The sequence below is a fragment of the Dipodomys merriami genome, unplaced genomic scaffold (genome assembly GCF_024711535.1).
Source record: "Dipodomys merriami isolate MVZ:Mamm:240054 unplaced genomic scaffold, mDipMer1.0.p SCAF_58, whole genome shotgun sequence".
NCBI lineage: Eukaryota > Metazoa > Chordata > Mammalia > Rodentia > Heteromyidae > Dipodomys > Dipodomys merriami.
In genome coordinates, this window is record NW_027206157.1 from 5,568,782 (window position 1) to 5,590,123 (window position 21,342).

Sequence of the window (21,342 nt, forward strand, 5' to 3'; positions counted from 1 at the left end):
TTGGTTCAGTTGCTGCCATAGTACCTCTCTGGTGGCTCCACTGTGATTCACTTTATTCTACTGAACCAGAAATGGAGGAGAGACGGACCACAGCACATTTGCTCATTTCTCAATGAGCAGTGATTGGCAGGAGAGTTTTAAAATGCTACCCATGTTCTTGGTTGCCTAGTACCACCTTGGATTCCAGATTAAATCCTGGTAAACAGATACAGAAGTTACATGTAGTTTATTGTTCCAGATTCACAGCTAAAGAGGCAGATGGGAAATTGGAAGGGTTTGGTGTGAAAGCCACAGGTTTATGCAAAGCAGAAATCAAAGGATGTGGAGATGAAGCAAGCTATCTTGGAGGAAAAGGAGAGACATTTGAAGGTGATGAGCATCTCCACAGTGAAGACAGAGCAAGTGCTCTTGACCATTTCAAATGAGCTCCCAGAATGCCAGGGTAAGAAGTGAGAGCTTCCCAGAGCACTGCTGCTGAGCACTCCTCAGATCCTTTGCTATCATTATAATTGATTTTAGAGAGGAGCAGTGAGGTTTGTAAAAGTTGATTGCAGCTTACTATGTGGAGCCTGTTCTGCAGCATTGTGGAGTGTGGTCCCTCAGGATGCTTAGGGCAAAGATCCTATAGCTCATGTCAAAGAATGCAATCTACTTGGAGTAGACATTTATGGATGGCACATGCTTCATACCAACATGCTGACAATGAGCTGGTAGCAGTAGTTCTCTAAAGATCTAACAGCAAAAACCGGAGAGGGAATTCCTGAGCTCTACACCACAACAGTCTACCATGCCAATTGCTTCTATCCTAGTACTGGCTACCCAGTTTGCACACCCATGACCTTGTTACCCTGATTGTGCCACATCCTAATCCCTCACAATTTTTAGTCTTTCAGTTTGTCTTTGGATTCTTGTCCCTGATAAACTGTCTGGATACCTGTATTAGGTACCCCAATCCCTTCTAAACTCTTTCTGCAACCCAATATCCTGCCAATGCAACTCAGTGATTAGTCACAATTCCCCTTTCCTTGGTATCCTAATCTCTGCTACTCTGTTCTGCTACCCATAATTCATAACACCATGGTTCCAGCCACCTGATCCCTGACACCCCTGTTGCTGATACCCCCTTCCCTAACCAAACAAGGGAAGAATGGGAACAGCCAGTTGAAAAGGGTACTGCTGTCCTCTTGCAGACACATTGGGACAAGTTATTCCTCAGGTATTTAACATGAGGGACTAACTAGAGGTGGAAATGAAAGAGGTTACTCAGAGGTGACTAAAATCTAGGGACAATGACGTATCACTGGTTGATAGGAAAAGAAGGGCCCAAAGAGAAAGTTAATGAAAAAAGAAAATTTTACAAAAAATATTGGAAATTATACAATAGGTTTAGCTTATTCTTTTCTAGTAGTGATCTGAATTATTTTTTGACATAGATATATCACTGTTTTGCAGTTTAAAAATTATATGAAAATGCACATTTATGTGGTGCTTATTCATAGAATATTTGCATATAATCACGTTAATGATATTCAATATTTTATGTTCTATGATATTTTCATGAGTCTGCCTTTGTCAATATGAATTGAGCTTTCTATCAATAAATGGAATTTCATTGTCTAATATTAGAAGATTACTGATGCTAGTACCGAAATGAAAGCTAGAACAGGAAAATTGAATAAAGCTACATGTTTGAAGGGAGGGTCAGTGGTAAGTGCTATGATGAAAGAGAAATTCTTCACCATGTAATCTGCGAAGAATAGAATGTGTTTTGTTGAATTATACTGTATTTAATCTTCTTAGAAAGCAGAACATTATATTTATTCTTGCTTTATGGAAACTCTTGAATGAATGGTTTACAAAAATTATCAATATCAATTTGAAAATTCACTGATGTGAGTTATCAGATTATCATTATACTCAAAGCTGTCTTGAGATGCAGGCAGTCTGGATTCCTTTTCTATGAAATTAATGGAATAATCTTACTTTGGAAGGGATGAACAGTCCTTGACACTTGTTCCAAAACAAGAAAGATACTGAAGAAAAAAAAAAGAGTAAGGAGACCCAAGGCTGCTGAAATGAGCATATATCCCATTTGGACTTAAAAGGGTTTTTGTGCAAACAATAAGAATTTCATCTTAATAATATATTCCAAAAGGTAGGTGCTATGTGATACCTTTTAAATGTAATATTTAATGCTGTTTGATTACTTGGAGACAAAATTTTACAGAAAACCTTAAATTCCAAAAAAACTGCAATGCTCCAATAAACACCTAGAATAAATATATTTTAAAAATTCAGACGGATTGTAGGAAGATGGCAGCACACTCACAGGTAGCCCCACTAAATGTCTCTTACCAAAAGAGCCACACTTTACATCAAGAGATCCACTCCAATCAAACTTTAAATACCTAAAGGCTTTTTCTACTACAAAAGGTCTATCCAGCAGGCAAATAAATACAAGGCAAAAGAGAAGCAGTAAATGGGGCTCCTCCAGAGCAGCTGCACCACGTAACTCCACGCCATGCTGCCCTGGGACTTTCTGTATACTTTAAACGGCGGAACACCCAAAAGCTGAAGAAAGTGCTCAATATTAGACCCGCAGAAATTTAGGAGGGAACCTGGTGAAATGTTGGAAAATGCCCTCACAAACCCTCCCTCCCCCCAGAGTGGCTATGGGGAAGGAGTGAATTAAGCAAAACGACCACCATTACAATTGCCATAAATTGGCACCACCAGCTAAGCACCCAAATCAGCTTGTACCTGCAGCACTGGCAGGATCCCCGTGAGCCCCCACCACCAACTCCGCACAAGGTCCCCAGCAAACCACAGCTGCAGGCAATCAATTGCTATATGCTCTGCTGTCAATTGCCCTGCTGGCAACTGCCCTGCCGACTGTATACTTTTCTGGGACCGGCTCTCTCCCTGCTGCCACCCTGCGCAGACCCCAGGCTCTCATAGCTGCTGCACCACGAAGCTGTTGCAGACATCTCTGCTGACACACCTAGTAGCCACAAGCCTAAACCTCCAAGGCTGCCCAACACCACGCACCATCTCCTACCACATCTGCTGCAGACCAGCATGGACTGCCTCAGTCCACACTAGCCTGCTGCACCAACCTCCACCCAGTCCTCCCAGTGCCAAGAATCCCCACGCTGCAACAGAGGAGACCCTTCAGAATCAGCAGAGGCACCCTCCTCCCCCCCCACAAAAACCTGGACCTGCTAATACCCAGACCCTCTGACTGAGAACTGGCCAACTCCATCTTACCCACCACAGCACAGGCTCTGTGGTCCAACACACTGCCAGCTACAGACCTTGTGTGTAACACAATGGGGTCCACTCCCTGGGGGTGGCAATTCCCTGTAGAATCCCAAAGCCCCCTGACACAAGCCCCCTTCCAAAAGGGAAGGATCACATCAAAATAGAACACAGAAAAAAGCTCTGTTCCTAAGGTTCTTGTGGCTATCTTGGAAAGCCTGGGAACCCAACTCCAGGTCTATGATAGCAGTCTAAAAACCTGAAACCCAAAAAAAAACCTCCCTGCCAATGGGCCTGAAAGTGGGACTCTATATAGCAGGCACCCTCCTCCATCAAAAGACCATCTGCTTGCAATTGTAGAGAGCTGCGAGAGGCCGTACCTGGAAGATGGCGCCAGCTTCCGCCCTCCGCCTTCCCGATGGCGAGTGCTCTCATGGTAAACAACTCCTTATATGGCTAAGGCAAAGAATCTGGCTTGCTTCCGCGCACCTGAACCTATTGGTGGTTCCCACGTGGTGTATCAGGGTTGGGTACCCAGCGGGTACTTAAGGCTGTGGGGAATTCTCCCCGGGGTTGGGGTCAGAAGATTACTCAAAGGTCCTGAATGAACTGCAGAGAGAAGAGTCCGGTGTCGCGTCTTCCTTGCTGGTCGAGGCGGTAGCGACACGTGGTGGCCCGTACGAGAACTCAGCAATAACCCCAACGAGGACTCAGAACTCTCTGCGGTCAGGGTGGTGCACCGGTAAGTCCCCAGGTAAAAGGGGAATCTGCAACAAGAGCAGGGAGTAAGTTACCAGGTAAAAGGGGAATCTGCGACAAGAACGGGGGTAAGTTCCCAGGTAAAAGGGGAATCCGCAACAAGAGCGGGGGGGGGGGATTTTTGCTCTTCTCGGTAGATAAAAAGAGAGCAAGAACCCGGGGCTAGTCAATAGAGTAGCCAAAAGTGAAAGTAAAAGTTTGTTTACCAGCTTTAAATGTTTAAAACATGGGCACTTCTTCTTCTCACCCAATTTTTTTGGCTCTCAATGAGCTACTGCACTCAAAAAAGTTAAAAATAAAAAAGAGTACTTTAGAGAGATTTTTGAATGAATGTGACATCGTTGCCCCGTGGTTTGCTGTCTCCGGAAGCCTCACGGTGGCCTCTTGGGAGAAACTAGGGAGGGACCTAGATTTTGCCTCTGAACAAGGAACGCTTAAGAGCAGAGTGAGACCAATATGGAAACTGATAAGAGGCTGTCTCCAGGACCAGCGTTGCAGTGAGGCGGTAGAGAATGGTCAGGCCGCCTTAGAAATGCTGCAGGAAGAAAAATCGGAAAGGGCAGACAGTGAAAAGGAGGAGAACATGGGGGGGTTATACCCCAATTTTGCCGAACTAGAGACCTCTGAGTCTACAGACTCAGAGGAACTACAATCACTCATAGAACAAATAGAAAAAACAAAGATAAGAAAGAGGAGGAAAGGGAAGGAGAGAGAGGACCCAGATAAAGACGAATGCACGCCCTTCGTGCACCGCCCCACACCTTCGGCCCCTCCGCTCTATGCGGAGGACCCCGGAAGTGGCAGCCCCGGCTGTTCTTTCAGCCCAGGCATGTGGAAAGCGGTCAGAACCGAGTTACATCTAGCCTGTCCAATATTTCAGGATCCACATGGACAGCGGTATCATGAACCCTTAGATTTTAAGGTTATAAAATCTTTAGCTGAGTCTGTGCGGACATATGGAATCACAGCCTCCTTTACTGTAGCCCAGGTGGAGGCCCTAAAGAGACATTGCATGACACCCGGTGATTGGAGTGGGCTCGCACGAGCTTGTTTGAGCCCAGGTCAGTATTTAGATTGGAAGGCCTTTTTGATTGAATTTGCTAGTGAAGAGGCTGCAGCCAATCAGGCTGTGGGGAACCCAGCTTGGGACAGAGATATGCTGCTTGGACAGGGGAGATTCGCCAATCAGCAGATAGGCTACCCGGTTCAAGTTTATGAACAAATCAATAAAATTAGCATAAAGGCATGGAAGGCCTTACCAAATAAAGGCGAGGTGAGTGGCAATTTCACCAAAATCCTGCAGGGCTCTATGGAGCTGTTTTCGGACTTTGTTACCCGTATGGTCGAGGCTGCTGGCAGAATTTTTGGTGACCCAGATGCAGCCATGCCATTAATTAAGCAGCTTGTTTACGAGCAGTGCAATAAGGAATGCAGAGCCACCATAACCCCATATAAGAATAGGGGACTAGAAGCATGGATAAGAGTTTGCAGAGAGCTGGGTGGACCACTAACTAATGCTGGATTAGCTGCTGCTGTGGTGCAATTAACCCAGAAGAATGGGGCTGGGAAGGTGGCTCAGTGGTAGAGCGCTTGCCTTGCATGCATGAGGCCCTGGGTTCGATTCCTCAGCACCACATAAGCAAAAAGAAAAAACCAGAAGTGGCACTGTGGCTCAAGTGGTAGAGCGCTAGCCTTGAGCTGAAGAGGTGAGGGACAGCGCCCAGGCCCAGAGTTCAGGCCCAGGAAAAAACCTATTTAAAAAACGCTGCAAATTTGTCTAAACAGTTGTCTAGTTATCTTTTAGGTAATTGAACTGGGGAGTTCGACAGCCTGATGGAACAGCTCAGGGTTGCCATCGTCATGGTGAACTCTACCCGAGTGGATGCTGGATTGGCCGAAGGCTTATCTTCATGGATCTCCTCTGCTTTGAATCATCTTAAGGAATGGGCGGGTTTAGGAGCCCTGACAGGCCTTCTGGTGTTAGCCTCCTTGGTATGCCTGTGGTGCATTTGCCAAATTAGAGGTTCTCAGCGTCGCAGTGCAGCCATGATTATCCAAGCCTTTACAGTCATTGGAGCAGGTCAGTCCCCCAAGCGTGGCTTGCCACCCTAAAACAATGAACACAGATTGCAAAGCCAAAGTACTGCAGTCGAGAGGCATGAGTTTTGCCCTAGAGGAGAGCATGTTTGATTGCACACGGGTTCAATTTGCCTTTTCCCGTCCTTGTGAAAAACGAATCAATGGACAGGCTGAGTCATCCCTAGAGAAGGTACCCTCTGGGAGAAGGCTTGTATGCAGTCCTTGCATTGCACAACAGGGATCAGACCTGTGTTCTCATCTGTGTTCTTTAAACAAAAAAGGGGGAACTGTAGAGAGCTGCGAGAGGCCGCACCTGGAAGATGGCGCCGGCTTCCGCCCTCCGCCTTCCCGATGGCGAGTGCTCTCATGGTAAACAACTCCTTATGTGGCTAAGGCAAAGAATCTGGCTTGCTTCTGCGCACCTGAACCTATTGGTGGTTCACACGTGGCGTATCAGGGTTGGGTACCCAGCGGGTACTTAAGGCTGTGGGGAATTCTCCCCGGGGTTGGGGTCAGAAGATTACTCAAAGGTCCTGAATAAACTGCAGAGAGAAGAGTCCGGTGTCGCGTCTTCCTTCCTGGTCGAGGCGGTAGCGACATCCAACCAAGTCACAAGGAAAGTGGACTACAGCAAGGCATACAAGGTTCCACCTGGAAGCTGCTCTAAGGATTACAGGGAGAATAAAGCTCCCACAAAGAACCCGAAAACCCCATTCTTTAGTATTTTATTCTTGGTCGGGATTTTTGCTTTGTTAATTTTTATGTCTGATCATTTGTTGTTCATTTGTTCTATGTGTAACTTATTTGTATTGTAATTTAGGATTTGCTATTTCACTTAAAGCTTCTATTTTTCATTATTAGTTGGTTTCTTCTTCCACTTTCAAATTTTCTAATTTGTATTTTTTTCTTCTTTCTTTTCTTCTCACTCCCTCCTTCTCCTCTCTCAACACGTTATACTATTACTCCATCAGAACTACCCTGTCTAGTTCTATATACACAGTAAGGTCTCCATTTATGTATGTAAAAAATAATTACAGGAGTTAACTTAGATTAAGCAACTCTCCAATAATATCTAAATGATCTTTTTCTAATCTCAGCAAGTCTCCCAAATACACTTATACATAAGTTATTTTTCTTATCTTTATCTCGATCTCTAAGATACTCCCTACATAACCTTTCTTTGATTTCTTTTCAACCTCTTACACTCAGTAACAAGATATTTATTCTCCTACTGCTACATATACCCCCAATCTGTTCTTCGCCCTCTACTATCATTATACTCAAGTTCTCTTCAGAACTTAAGTTCATATCTCTCCAATCACACCCTTCACTTCCCTATCTGATCCAGCCCATTGATCCCTAATGACTTATACCTGACCCAACTACAGTTGGTTCTATATATGACTACAAAATTGATTCCATTTGACTACTTTCAGTACAAGGGGCCCCTCTTCACTCTAAGGAGCAGACTAGCCAAACTTAGATTGTCTCAAAAGTTACAACTATATGTAATGTCGATGCCAAAGTCACAATATTCCCTCCAAGCAAAGAAAAAGAGAGCTAAATAGGAAAACGTCTACCCATAACTTTGAAACTCTAAGATCTACACATCTACATGACAACAGGTTGGCTTATCTCATAAATGACTGTCCTACTGTGGTACCAGTGTGGTTCTTGTCTCCAAATGGGTAGAACTAACTGAAGAAACACAAGAAAATAGCCAATCAACAAACCCCAACACCATCTTCACATAAGCAAGCTAGAGAGCAGTCCCAGAATTACCTAGAGGATAAAGTTAAAGATATATTAAAAGTATGGCTGATAAACCTGCTGAATGAAAAATTGGACACCTTACATAGAGTTATCAGAACGAAATGAGGCCAACTAGAAGCTAATAGGTGGTTTCATGGCCTCCACAAATAAAAAGATAGAGGAACTCCAGCAGAGGGAGAAAGAATCAAATGAAAAGTTAGGAACCCAGATTAAAGAGTGGAAAGAAAAGTAGGATAAACAAATCCAGGAGGTAAGGCAATCTATTCAAGACTTGAAAGCAAACTTTAATAAGGAACTGGCCACCATTAAGAAAGACCAGCAAGAAGAAACGGAGTTAAACACCAAAGTTAAAAGCCTTCAACATAGAATGGAGGAGGCCGAAGAAAGAATATTGGTGGCTGAAGACAGTTTAGACTCCATAGAGAAACAAAACTAAGAAGCATGACAGATCACTGCAGGAAATACAGGATACATTCAAAGTGCCTAATCTGAGAATAATAGAAATACAAGAGGGTCTGCAGAGTGAAGCCAATGGATGAGGAAATGAATTTAGCAGAATCCTAGCAGAGAATTTCCCAAATATGCAATAGGACAGGCCCATCCAGATACCAGAAGCTTTTAGTAACCCAAATATACCAGAACAGAAAGTTCATCCCACCGACACATTATAAGCTGTACCAGCTCAATAGCCACAACAGAAAGAATTCTTAAAGTTGCCAGGGAGAAAAGATCAACCACATGTAATGGAGACCCAATGAGAATTACCTAAGACTTCTCAGCAGACACTATAAAAAGCAAGGATGGCCTGGAAAGAGGTATGTCATGCCCTAAAGACAAATAACTACCAATCAAGAATAATCTACCCAGCTAAGCTCTCATTCACAGGACACAGCCAAATAAAAACCTTCAACAACAAGGAAATTCTGAAGCAATATATTGCTACCAAACCAGCTCTTCAAAAAGGCCTCAAAGACGTTCTACCTGTAGAAAACCAACAAGAACAGAATACAGGAAATGATGCAGTCCACAAACAGAAATATGTAATCACAACAAGAACAGCCAAGCCACAGATTCCCACCCCCCCAAAATAAATAAAAACGTAGGGAAAGACAAGCACTTCTCAGTCCTAACCCTCAGTATTAATGGTCTTAACCCTACAATTAAGCGACATAGATTGTCCAATTGGAAAACAAGACAAGTTCCTTCTATCTGCTGTCTTCAAGAGACACATCTTGCCCACAAAAAATAAGGAGGAGTCTACAATGCTTGATAAGAAATGTACTCATTATCTTGCCCATGTAATTGTAACCCTTCTGTACAGAAATTTCACAAAAAAATTATAAAAGTTAAAAAAAACAAAAAATAAACATTCTGAAAGTGAAAGGCTGGAATTTAAAAAAAATATCAAACAAATGGACCCAATAAACAGGCAAGCCTTTAAATCGAATATTAAATAAATAGACTTCAGGTTAAAATAAATGAGAAGTGATAAAGGTAACTACATACTAATTAAGGGATCTCTCCTTCAGGAGGATATTATGATTCTAAATATCTACTCACCAAATAACGGAGCACCGAAATTTAACCAAGAAAACATACTTTCAATCAACTCTCACATCGATCCAAAGATATTAATTGTTGGGGTATTTAACACACCACAATCCCCACTTAAAATCTGCATAGATTAATGAAACTTAACAGACATGTACCAAATATTTCACACAGCAGTCTCAGATTACACCTTCTTCTCAGAAGCACATGGGACATTCTCCTAAATAGTTCACATTCTAGGCCACAAAGCAAATCTGTCCAAATTCAGAAAGATTGAAATTATGCCCTGCACTCTCTCAGACCACAAGGGAATAAAATTAGAATTCAACACCAAAATCCATCAAAGCAAATACTGAAACACATGGAGGCTTAACAACACACTGTTGAACGACTAGTGGGTCAAGGAAGAGATTAGAAAGGAAATGCAAATGTTCACGATATTAACAAAAATAAACACAAATTACCAGCTCCTCTGGGACATAGAAAAGGCAGTAGTCAGAGGGAAGTTTATAGCTCTGAGTTCCTACATTAACAAATTGGAGTGATCTGAAACTAACAATTTAATGAGGCACCTAAAGCTCCTTGAAAAAGAACAACAAGCTAATCCTCAATCCAGTAGACACAAACATATAATTAAAATTAAATCCAAATTAACTGAATTAGAGTAAAAAAAACTATAGAAAGAACTGACAAAACAGAGTGAGTTATTAAAAAATTAATAAAATTGACAGACCCTTTGCAAATATTATGAGCAAAAAGGAGTACACACCCAAATAAATTCAGAAATGAGAATGGAAACATCACTACAGAAACGGCCAAGATTCACAATATTAAGGGGATACTTCTCAAACCTTTATGATAGTAAGTTTGAAAATAAGAAATGTATGAACAAATTTTTAGCAAATATTGACGTGCCCAAACTAACTCAAGATGATTTAAACAATCATAACAGACCCATATCAAGCATTGAAATAGAAGCAGCAATAAAAGACCTCCCACCAAAGAAAAGCCCCGGACTGAACGGATTTACAACTGGATTCGACAAGGCCTTCAAAGCAGAACTCACACCAATACTCCGCCATATTTTCAATGAAATTGAAAGCAAAACTTCTCTACCACACTATTTTAATGAATTCAGCACAAAACCTCATCCCCAAACCAGGCAGGGTCTCATCAAAAAGAGAACTACCGACCCATTTCTTTGATGAACATTGATGCAAAACTTGTCAAAAAACTTGGCCAATCGACTTCAACAACTCATTAAAATAATCATACACCACAATCAAACAGGATTATTTCAGGGATGTAAAGCTGGTTCAATATACACAAAACAATTAATAAAATCCACCACATCAACAAGAGCAAGGATAAGAACCACATATGATCCCAATAGATGCAGCAAAAGCTTTGACTAGATCCAATAATCTATGATGCTGGCTCTGGATAAATTAGGAATCCATGGAACATTCCTCCATATGATAAAGGATGTCTATAACACACCTACAGCCAGCATTATACTTAATGGTGAAAAGTTAAAACAATTTCCTCTAAATTCAGGAAAAAGACAAGGATGTCTATTCCCTCCTCTCTTCTTCAACCTAGTATTAGAATGCCTAGCTAGGGCAATAAGACAAGATGCTGACGTAAAGGGGATCCAAATAGGGAAAAATGAAGTAAAACTCTCCCTCTTTGCAGATGACATGATCTTGTATTTAAACCCCATAATGTCAACTCTCAATTACTTGATCGGAAACTTTGGCAAAGTAGCAGAGTATAAAATTAACACTCAGAAATCAATAGCTTTCCTGTATCCCAATAATGAGAGGAGCATGGCTGAAATTAGGAAAGCAACCCCTTTTTTAATATCCCCACAAAAGAAAATACTTAGGGGTTAACTTAACAAAAGAGGTAGAGGACCTGCATGATGAAAACTTTAATAATCTGAAAAAGGAAAGTAAAGGAGAACTAAGAAAGTGGAAAAACCTTCCATTCTCCAGGATTGGGAGGATAAACATCGTGAAAATGGCTATACTACCATAGTTTATCTACAAATTCAATGTGATACCTATCAATATCTCAACTTCAGTCATCAATGAAATAGAAGAATTAATCCAAAAAATCATGTGGAACAATAAAAGCCCCAGAATAGCAAAAAAAAAGCCTTAGTTGAAAAAGCAGCACTGGAGGAATATCAATTTCAAATTTCAAACTCAACTACAAAGCCATAGTAATCAAAACAGCTTAGTACTGGCATAAGAACTAACCTGAGGATCAAGGGAGTAAAACTGAAGACCCAGAAATGAACCCACAGGCCTATAACCACTTAATCTTTCATGAGGGTGCTAAAGATATTGAATGGAAAAAAAAAAACAGCGTTTTCAGTAAATGGTGTTGGCAAAATTGGGTAAATTCATGTAGAAAACTAAATCTGTATATATCACCCTGCACCAGAATCAACTCCAATTTGATCAAAGACCTCGAAATAAAGACAGATTCCATAAAAACATTACAGAAAGGAATAAGAGAAACTCTAGGGCTCCTAGGCACAGGCCGAAATTTTCTTAATACAGATCCAGAAGCACAACAAATCAAAGAATGTTTGGGCAAATGGGATTGCATGAAAGTGCAGAGCTTCTGCAAGGCTAAGAACATAGCTAGCAAGATTAACAGAAAGCCCACGGACTGGGAGAATATCTTCACTAGCCAAACAATGGACAAGGGTCTCATATCTAAAATATACTTAGAACTCAAAAAACTAAATCCCCAAAAACAAATCCTCAAAGAAACAATTGCATGATTAAAAAATGGGCTAAAGACTTAGAGACTTCTCTGAAGAGGAAATAAGAATGGCCAATAGATATATGACAAAATGCTCAGCTTCTCTAGCCATAAAAGAATTCAAATCAAGATAACACTGAGATTCCATTTCACCCCAGTTAGAATGGCTATAATCAAGAAATATAGTAACCACAGATGCTGGAGGTGATGTGCCAAAAGGGAACACTACTGAATTGTTGGTGAGAGTGTAAACTGTTCAACCACTCTGGAAAGCAGTATGGAGATTCCTCAAAAGACTCCACAGATAGCTCCATTATGACCCAGCAATCCCACTTTTAGGCAGTTACCCAAATGATCACAAATAATGTCATACCAAAGCTACCAGCACAATCATGTTTATTGCAGCATTATTTACCATAGCTAAGTTATGGAAAAAACCCAGATGCCCCTCAGTAGATGAATGGATCAAGAAAATGTGGTATATATACACAATGGATTGTTATGCCTCCATCAGAAAGAATGACATTGCCTCATTTGTTAGGAACGGGAGAGACTTGGAAAAAGTTATAGTTGAAGTAAGCCAGCCCAAGGAAACATAGGTCCCAAGGTCTCCCTTTTTTGCAAAGACTAGTACATGTCTATGACAAACATAAGTCAAAGTCTATATACATATGACCACATGAGATAATGTTAAGCAAAATGTACCCCGACAGGGACACTGTTTTTTTTTTTCTTTCTTGCTAGTGCTAGTGTTTTTAATGTACTTATAATGAACAATGTGAATGTTTGTTTCTCTTGTATGTACTTCCCCAACAGTATAAACCCTGTTTTACTGGATTTGATGCCAGTGTTCTGCAACTTGTATGTATATTTTTGTAATATGGGGACTGGAAGGAACGCTTAAATGAAGATACAGGCTGACCCATTGTGAAGACAAGATGCACAGGACACTATGTTGAAAACGAACTTTACAATGTGAGTGGGGTCAGGAGGTATTTGGGAGGTCGGTAGGGAAGTGATGGTTGAGGGAAAACAAAGGAGGAGGTAACAAATCTTGCTATGAAATGTACTCACTACCCTATTCATGAAAGTGTAGCCCCGGTGTACAACATTTTTACTATATATACATATATACATATATACATATATACATATATATATATATATATATATATTTAAAGAAAACAAACTTTACAACTTTGGCTACAGAGCGGGTGTAGTTGGTGAGGTGGGAGGGAGGCGATTGTAAGGGGAAAACAGAGGAGGAGGCAACAATGCTCAATAGGAAATGTACTCATTACCTTGTTCATGTAACTGTAACTCCTGTGTACAGCAATTTTAAAATTAAAAACTTATGGTTCAAAGCAAGCCCTAGCAGGAAAGTCTGTCAAACTCTTATCTGCAACTAATCACCCGAAAACAGGAAGTGGAACTGTGGCTCAAGTGGTAGAGAGCTAAGCTCGAGCTGAGGAGCTCAGGATGTGTTAACCCCCATGCCCAGAGTTCAAGCGCAATGACCAATAAAAAGAAAAAAAAAACTAAAGCATCAAACAACCTGAAGATGTTGTCCAGAATAATGAGTGGAGCATTATGCAGTTACATGACTTAGTCACTTACTACCCAGTTTACAAGGAGAGATGATGGGTGATTTTTGTGTGTACCAAAACCTGCAAAATTATTTTGCTCTTTCCCAAGCAGAGAGGAAGGGGGGAATGGAGTTGGGTAGAAGGTGTTTGGTGGCGTAGCCTTTTGGTTCAGTGATTGTTTTCTGGAGTCAAATTCAGAGAAATTCGTTTTGTAATCTTACTTGCATGGAGAGCAAAATCTTGCCATGGAAGTGGTCTTTATAATGTCATTAGCCAGGTCCCGCCCAACCACCATTGGGTAATCCAAGTCTCACTTCAGGACCAAGATGCCTTGACGACAACTGATCCACTGGGCAGGTGGACGTAACCACAGCCAGAAAAGGCAGAAAGTGTCATGCTGAGTGCAGCACTGGAGATCTAGACCACGCAGAGATTTTTTTTTTGTGATTCTCATTTTGTATTACCACTTTGAGTCTGTACGATAAACCATGGATTTTATCTTTCTTCCCTCTCTTTGGATAAAGCTAATAAACACTCTGCCTCTAATGAGGAACTTAACTCTTAGGTCTGGCCAATCATTTCCAGGATAGGGAATTACTATGGAAGTAGTGTATTTCGATCTTACGAGAAAACAGCCTTTTTTCCCTCTTAAATTTATTTATTGATAGGAAATTTTAGGGGCAATCTGTTTGGATTTTTAGATGAAAGGATTGTAGGAAACTATGTTCATAATCTGGATCCTCCTCACCTCAACACCTAAAATACAAATTTCACAACACTTTTACAAGAAACAATTCAAAAACCATACACTGGAATGCTCAAATACAGAACGTTTTACACAGCCCAGAATGTAACTCTGCTGTCTGAAGGTGGGGATCTTTTTGTATAAAGTAACAAGCCAATCCAAAAGAGTAGCCACGAATACCAGACATGAGTGTCAATGGCTGCTACTCCCCAGACAAGAAGCATGGAAGGGCAGCCGGAGCCCATGAGAGCAGTGCACAGAGGAAAGTTTCCATGCCAGCCTCGGCACAAAAGTTGGCATCACTCTGCCTAAGCCTGCCTTTCTTATCTTCTCCCCACAGCCAAGCAGAGTCATCTCCTGCTCCACGTAGGATAAATACTGTACAAGTGAATCAGGAGTGTGTCTTTTATTCACTGTGCACTCCGGGGCAGGTGGCCCCACCACAGTGTGTGTATGCACTCCCAGGGCTGAAGAGTCAGGGCCCAGGCCCATGGGGCAGGTGGGCACTAGATGTGTCAGTGGCATCTGCCATTCATACAGTGGCCACTGGGTGCTGCCCTAGCCCAACAGCAGGTACAACCTGATCTCCAACAGTCCCCAGGCCTGGCGCTTTAGAATACTGGAGGTGGGTGGGCTGCAACTAGGTTCCTACTAGCTCAGCATGCGAGATAATGCAACTGCTGCCTGAATTACTAATTATTTTATGGAGCAGTTTTAATCAAAGTGATACACATTACTGTATGATATTTAATGTTATATCAATTAGTCTGTAGTATCCAAAAGACATTGAACTAGATACTAGCAAGAATGGACTTTATTGTTTGTATTTATAAGACCATAATGGCAAATTGAAATAAAAGTAAAATAAAATTGTTTTCCAAAAACACATTATTAAGTCTAACAAGTTGAAAAATTGCAAATGAAGTAACTGCAAATGAAGTTTGATAAAATGCACAAACTATATTACTTTAGTTACATTCAAAAGTAAAAAAAAAGAATGACAGAAAAAATACCTATTGGATATAAAATATTACAATTGTTTAACAGGTTGAAGTGATATAGGTTATGTATTTTGTTGAAATAAAATATAATATTTTTCTCTTAGTACTGTTTATCTCAGTGAAGGAAAACATTATAAATTGTAAATTATATATGTCGTGTTGCTTCTGGTCCCATAAAAGGGAGTGACATTTCCAATGGGAGTCCTGGGAAGTCACTCTCGCCCAGCCCATGTAGACCAATCAGAGTCTTTGTGGTGACCCTGAGGAGGTGTTGGGCACCACATTTCTGCTGCAGCAAGTGCAGCACCCATTGTGCAGCCAACAAGACTCCATCCGTGACCAAACCAAACAACACAGCCTCAGGGGCCAAAGCCAGGAGGAGAGGCAGGGCAGACCCCAAGTGCTGCTTTCCATCTGGGTGGCCTACACTCCCAAGGTCAGAACCATTCCCCTGCTTTGGATCCCAGCGAGAGAAGGTGAGCCTATTGCCTACAGACAGTGTGTCCCTAGAATGGCACCCACAGCCAGGCTCACGTGGACCAGGAAGATGATGGAGGGAAAGTGGCAATGAAAGGTGAGGGGCTTCAGGTCCCCAGTGCTGTGGTGAGTGTGCTGTAAGTCCAGGCTCCTCTGGTGATGATGAACATATGCTGGGATGGCCATGTAGCGGACCAGAAAATGGAGGTCTGTGGAGATGTTGAAGTGGCTCCAGGTATCTGAGCAGCTGCAGCTGTCACAAGCCCACTTGGAGAGGGACCAGCACAGGGCTCCAGTCCCCAGACTGGCATAAAGACTGGTGAGATAGACCCAGGCTGGGCTGCTCAGCCACCAGGGTGCTGTCTGTCTGCCCTGACTTTCTTCTCCCTTGGACTGTTCAGTATGCACCCAAGGGGGCAGGTGGTGACCTCAGAATGGAGTCTCCCTGGGATGACACTCACACCCAGGACCACTGCAGACCAGTACCAGCACAGCTGGAGGAGGAGAGGGTGGCAGTGGACTTGACTCCAACCCCATGCTTGCCGTCTCCTGGATGAAATCAGGGAAGCAAGGCTGGGAGGGGAGGCAGTCAGGGTGGGAAGTATGGGTAGGCTAAGACCCCCAGCCAGCCTCTGCAGTTCCACTCAGGCTCATCTGGCAGTGCTGTGGAGCATGTGCACACAGCCTCTCAATGTGCATACACCCCAAGACAGAGGGCCCCACTTCCCAACAGGTGACTTGAAGACGGAACCCACTCCCACAGGAACTAGTAAAATGGAAGTTCACATGGTGACACAGAAGGGGATTCAGGGCACAGCCTTGGTGTAGCACTGAACAGCTGACAAAAAAAGGAAAATCATCCCCTAAATATTTATATCAGTGCTAACTTACACTTTTAAAACAGTTTTAGGGCTCGGAAGGTGGCTCAGTGGTAGAGTGCTTGCCTTGCATTCATGAGGTCCTGGGTTCGATAACTCAGCACCACATAAGAAAAAAGAAAAAAGCCAGAAGTGGCACTATGGCTCAAGTGGTAGAGCGCTCGTCTTGAGCTGAAGAGCTGAGGGACAGCACCCAGGCCCAAAGTTCAGGCCCCATGACCGGACCAAAAACAAAACAAAACAAAACAAATAAAAAACAGTTTTACTTTCCTCTTGTCCTATAAGTTTTCTTCAGACCCTCTGAATTAACCAGAAATCTCCAGGATTTCTTCATGCACAGTAACACAAATGAATGTAGCTTCTATTTTTTTTTTAATTAAGGAAGGTTTCATTTAGTTATTTCCCATATATGATACATGAAAAAGAAATCCTGAGGTGAATCTGTAAAACAGCAAACTCCAGATGTCTTCTGAACTCTTCAATGCAGAAATGTGGAGCAGTGCATGCCTTCAGAATAAAGTGATCTAGCAACAGGTACTTACCCACATTGTCATTGGGCTAGCTGTCTCTCTGATTAAAAAATAATCCTGCCACACACATGCATATAACTTATGAAGAATGTTTTCCAACATTCTTCTTGTTATATTGCACTTATCTTTCTCCTCCTGTCTCCTGTCCTCCTCTTTCCCCTGGTCAATTTTCCTATTCCTTCCCACATTGTCCCCTCTTCTTTCTCCCTTTTTCCTCCTCCTCCTCTTTCTCCAGTTCTTCCTTTCTCCTCTGTTTCCTTTTCCTTCTTCTCACCCCTTCATTGCCCTTTTTATTTTCTTTTTCTCCTTCCCTTTCACTTTCTTCTACTTCTTCTTTATGGTCCTGGGGCTTGGAATCAGGGCCTTGTACTCACAAAGCAGATGCTATGCTGCTTACGATAAGCCTCCAGTCTGGGTTTCATTTAAATGACACTTATTTGTGATTATTTTAAGTACCACACCCAGCATAGCTTTTAATTCAGGATAAAATTCATTTTACATATTCTATATAATAACTATATGCTACTCACATGTTGTGGCTAATGGGTTTTGATTATGCTCTGGGCTTCAGATAAATTCTTCAGAAACAATGTGTTTGAAGGCACTCTAATTGTGATTCTGTGTAACTCCCAATTAATGAACTGGTTACTTTCCATCTTGCAAAAGTGACTTCCATATTACTCCTAATTCAATGAACTGTCATTTTGTGGCAGCACTCACAGTAATAGTGGGGGATCAGAAAATTAAATCGACTGGAAAACCCCTGGCTATTTAGTAAGAAGACAGAAAAAGACTTGTGGCTCAGTGGTTTAGCGACATCCTTGCACAGAATAATCAGTTGAAAGGCCCTAGGCTTGAATTGAAGATATGTAGGGGGTGGATACACACACACACACACACACACACACACACACACACACACACACACACAACACACACACACAAACACACACACACAATTCTCAGCTAGAGCAAGTAGAGTATCTGTTTCTCAGTAACATGTCTGAGTTTCTTTCCTATGTGTTTGGATATTTTGAAAGCTACATCATCAACTTCCTTAATTTCAATAAATAACGCTGTATTCACTACTATTTCTTCCTGGTTGGAAAATATTTTAAGACACATTTTCGTGTTGAAAGTTGAGTTTGTTCCCAATATGCTGACTCTCTTGGATTGTAAGAAAATTAATAATTCTGCCTTTAATTCATTAGCTCATAAGTTAAGTTATATGCTTCACCTAGGAGTTAAATTGATGCTCAGTGGGAAGTGTTTGAAGTCACTTGTCTGAAGTTTTAAAGTGGAGTAAAAATTGCAAAGAAACCCGAGGTAGTGAAAGCGAGAGACAGATGAAAAGAAATTGAAAATGAACTTCAAACTCCTCTTCAGACCAATTATATTACAAAGGCCTGCCCTTGAACTGAGTTTGTAAAGCTTCTTCTCATTAGCAGGCACTCTTCACACTGAGCCACACATCTAAGCCCTAAAGACTTTCATTAGAGAGAGGCATTCCTGGATCTTGAACTCAGGGTCTGGCCTCTATCCTTGAGCTTCTATTGTTCAAGCATTTTAGCACTTGAGACACAACTGCACTTCTGTCATTTGGTAGGTAATTCAAGCTAAGAGTCTCAAAAACTTTCCTTCCAGGCTGGCTTCAAACTGGGACCCTCAGATCTCATCTTCTGAATTGCTAGATTTTTAGGTATGCACCACATCTACCAAAAGCCAGGAGTTTCAATGAGGCTCTTATTTCCAATAAAATTCTCTAACACACACACACACACACACACACACACACACACACACACACACACACACACACACACACACACACAAGAAAAAATTTGAGCTATTGCACACGTGTTATAAAGAGTGTAAACCTGTAGCAAAAACACGCTGGGACAGTGGCCAGGCCCTAAGTTCAAGTGCTAGAAGCAACAGAAAAATAATAAATTCATTAATTAAAATTTAACAATGTCAAACCAAAAAATAAAAGGCAAAAATTAGTTGGAAGAAAAGAGGCATTAAGGGGATAGAGAGGCCTGGCTAAGTTAGTAGAACCATGGAGTGAAAGCATTAGTTGGCCTTTGGGAGTCCTGGTCTTGGACTTAAAATATATAGAAAAAAGAAAAGCAAGTAAGGCTTCTACAATGAGCCTGGCAGTAGTAGCTCACATCTGCAATCCTAGCTACTAAAAATCAGCAATCTGAGGATCACAGTCTGTCCAGGAGGGAATTCCTTCTTTCTTCTTGCAACCAGCAGACAGGCAGCATCAGCCCTGTGCCTGTACCACAACTGGACCCCTCTGCCTACATAACTCCAGAAACCAGAAACACACCCAACTGGACCCAACAGCAAAATCCAATGCTTCTTCAACTGGATTCAGAGCCCAGAGGCACTTCCTGCGTTTAGTTACACCATGGTTTTGCTGCTCCAGAGCAACTAATGATACAGACCCTTGCTTCATAACTCCACTCTACCTTACCTCGCTGGCTACCTTGGTTTAGGAGCCTGGCACACCCTTCTAGGAGCAGAGACTTCAGCCCCGCTATTTTCTGAAAACACATTCAGATAATTTTTATTTTCTAGTTACCCCAACTAAATGGAATTAAAATCTGTGTTCAGAATCTGCTTCTACTTCCTTTTTCTGGATAGCCACCATTTTCTACTGGTATATTGTGGTCAGTAAATAATCTTTACATAAATAATGCATTCTTAATTATGACTTCAACAATGAAGGCTCAATTTATCTGATCATATCCTCCCAAGATTCCCGTTATCCTACCATTTCCTTGACAGTAATGAAACAGAGAGAGTTGAATGAAAATACACGACTCCACAATTAACAAGACACTTCATTCCCAGTCTCACATATATTTTGCTGATAGAGACCCCTGAGAGAGGATGCAAAGCCTTTAAGAAGTGCAGAAAGGAGACAGAGGGAGAAGAAAAGCAAGAGGGAAAAGAGGGAGAGAGTACACCAAGCCAATAGGGATAGGTTTACCTCAGGCAGAGGTTTGGCAGGTTTTCAGTGGATTCCTTCCACGAATTCAAAATTTGGTAACAGTACGCTAGGGAAATCGACATCCCAGTAAGTCCTAATGAGCCATATTTAGGTTTGACCATGAGATCAAGGATTGGAAAGGGTCTTCCTGAATGGAGAAAAGAATATGATAGGAAGGATCATGAAAAACTTTGCCCTAAAATACAGCACATGATTTAATGAAATAAGTTGAAATAATGTAGGTAAGACATTTAGATATTGTATTTTGATAAGGGATATTTGTTTATAATGACACATGTATTACTCTGTATATGAAATACATTTTCACAACGCTATAAAAGTATCAAATAAAATCTTAGAATCATATGGATGTCTAGATGGATGTCTAGAACCAATTATTAATATCACATACTCTAACAAAGCTTTCCTAGGAGGTTTCTCCAGTTTATCATGAATTTTGTTGATCCTTGATTTATTTTCCAGAAGAGTAAGTTTTTGAGAGTCTGAGTAAATTCCGAGTGGTGCTACTGCATTTGTTTCATATTAAGAATTGATAATATTACTCTCCACCTCTCAAGGAAGAGAGAGAGATAGAGAGAGACAGAGAGAGAGAGAGAGAGAGAGAGAGAGAGAGAGAGAGAGAGAGAGAGAGAGAGAGAGAGAGAGATGCAGTCATTAATGCATTTTCTCTGGGTGATAGACAATATTTAATCATTGTAAAGGATCTTTCCTACAACTATATGTAAATGATTACTTTATAACTGAGAAAAGTAAGCTACAAAAGATGGAACATTTTTCTTTTTACACATAGTTTTGGTGATAAATCACCAACTGTAAGAAGTAAATCTACATAGCTGTACTCATTAAGACATTAATGAGATTAATACTTTATTTTCTTGCTTTTTGTACATGTCCTGGCATTGATA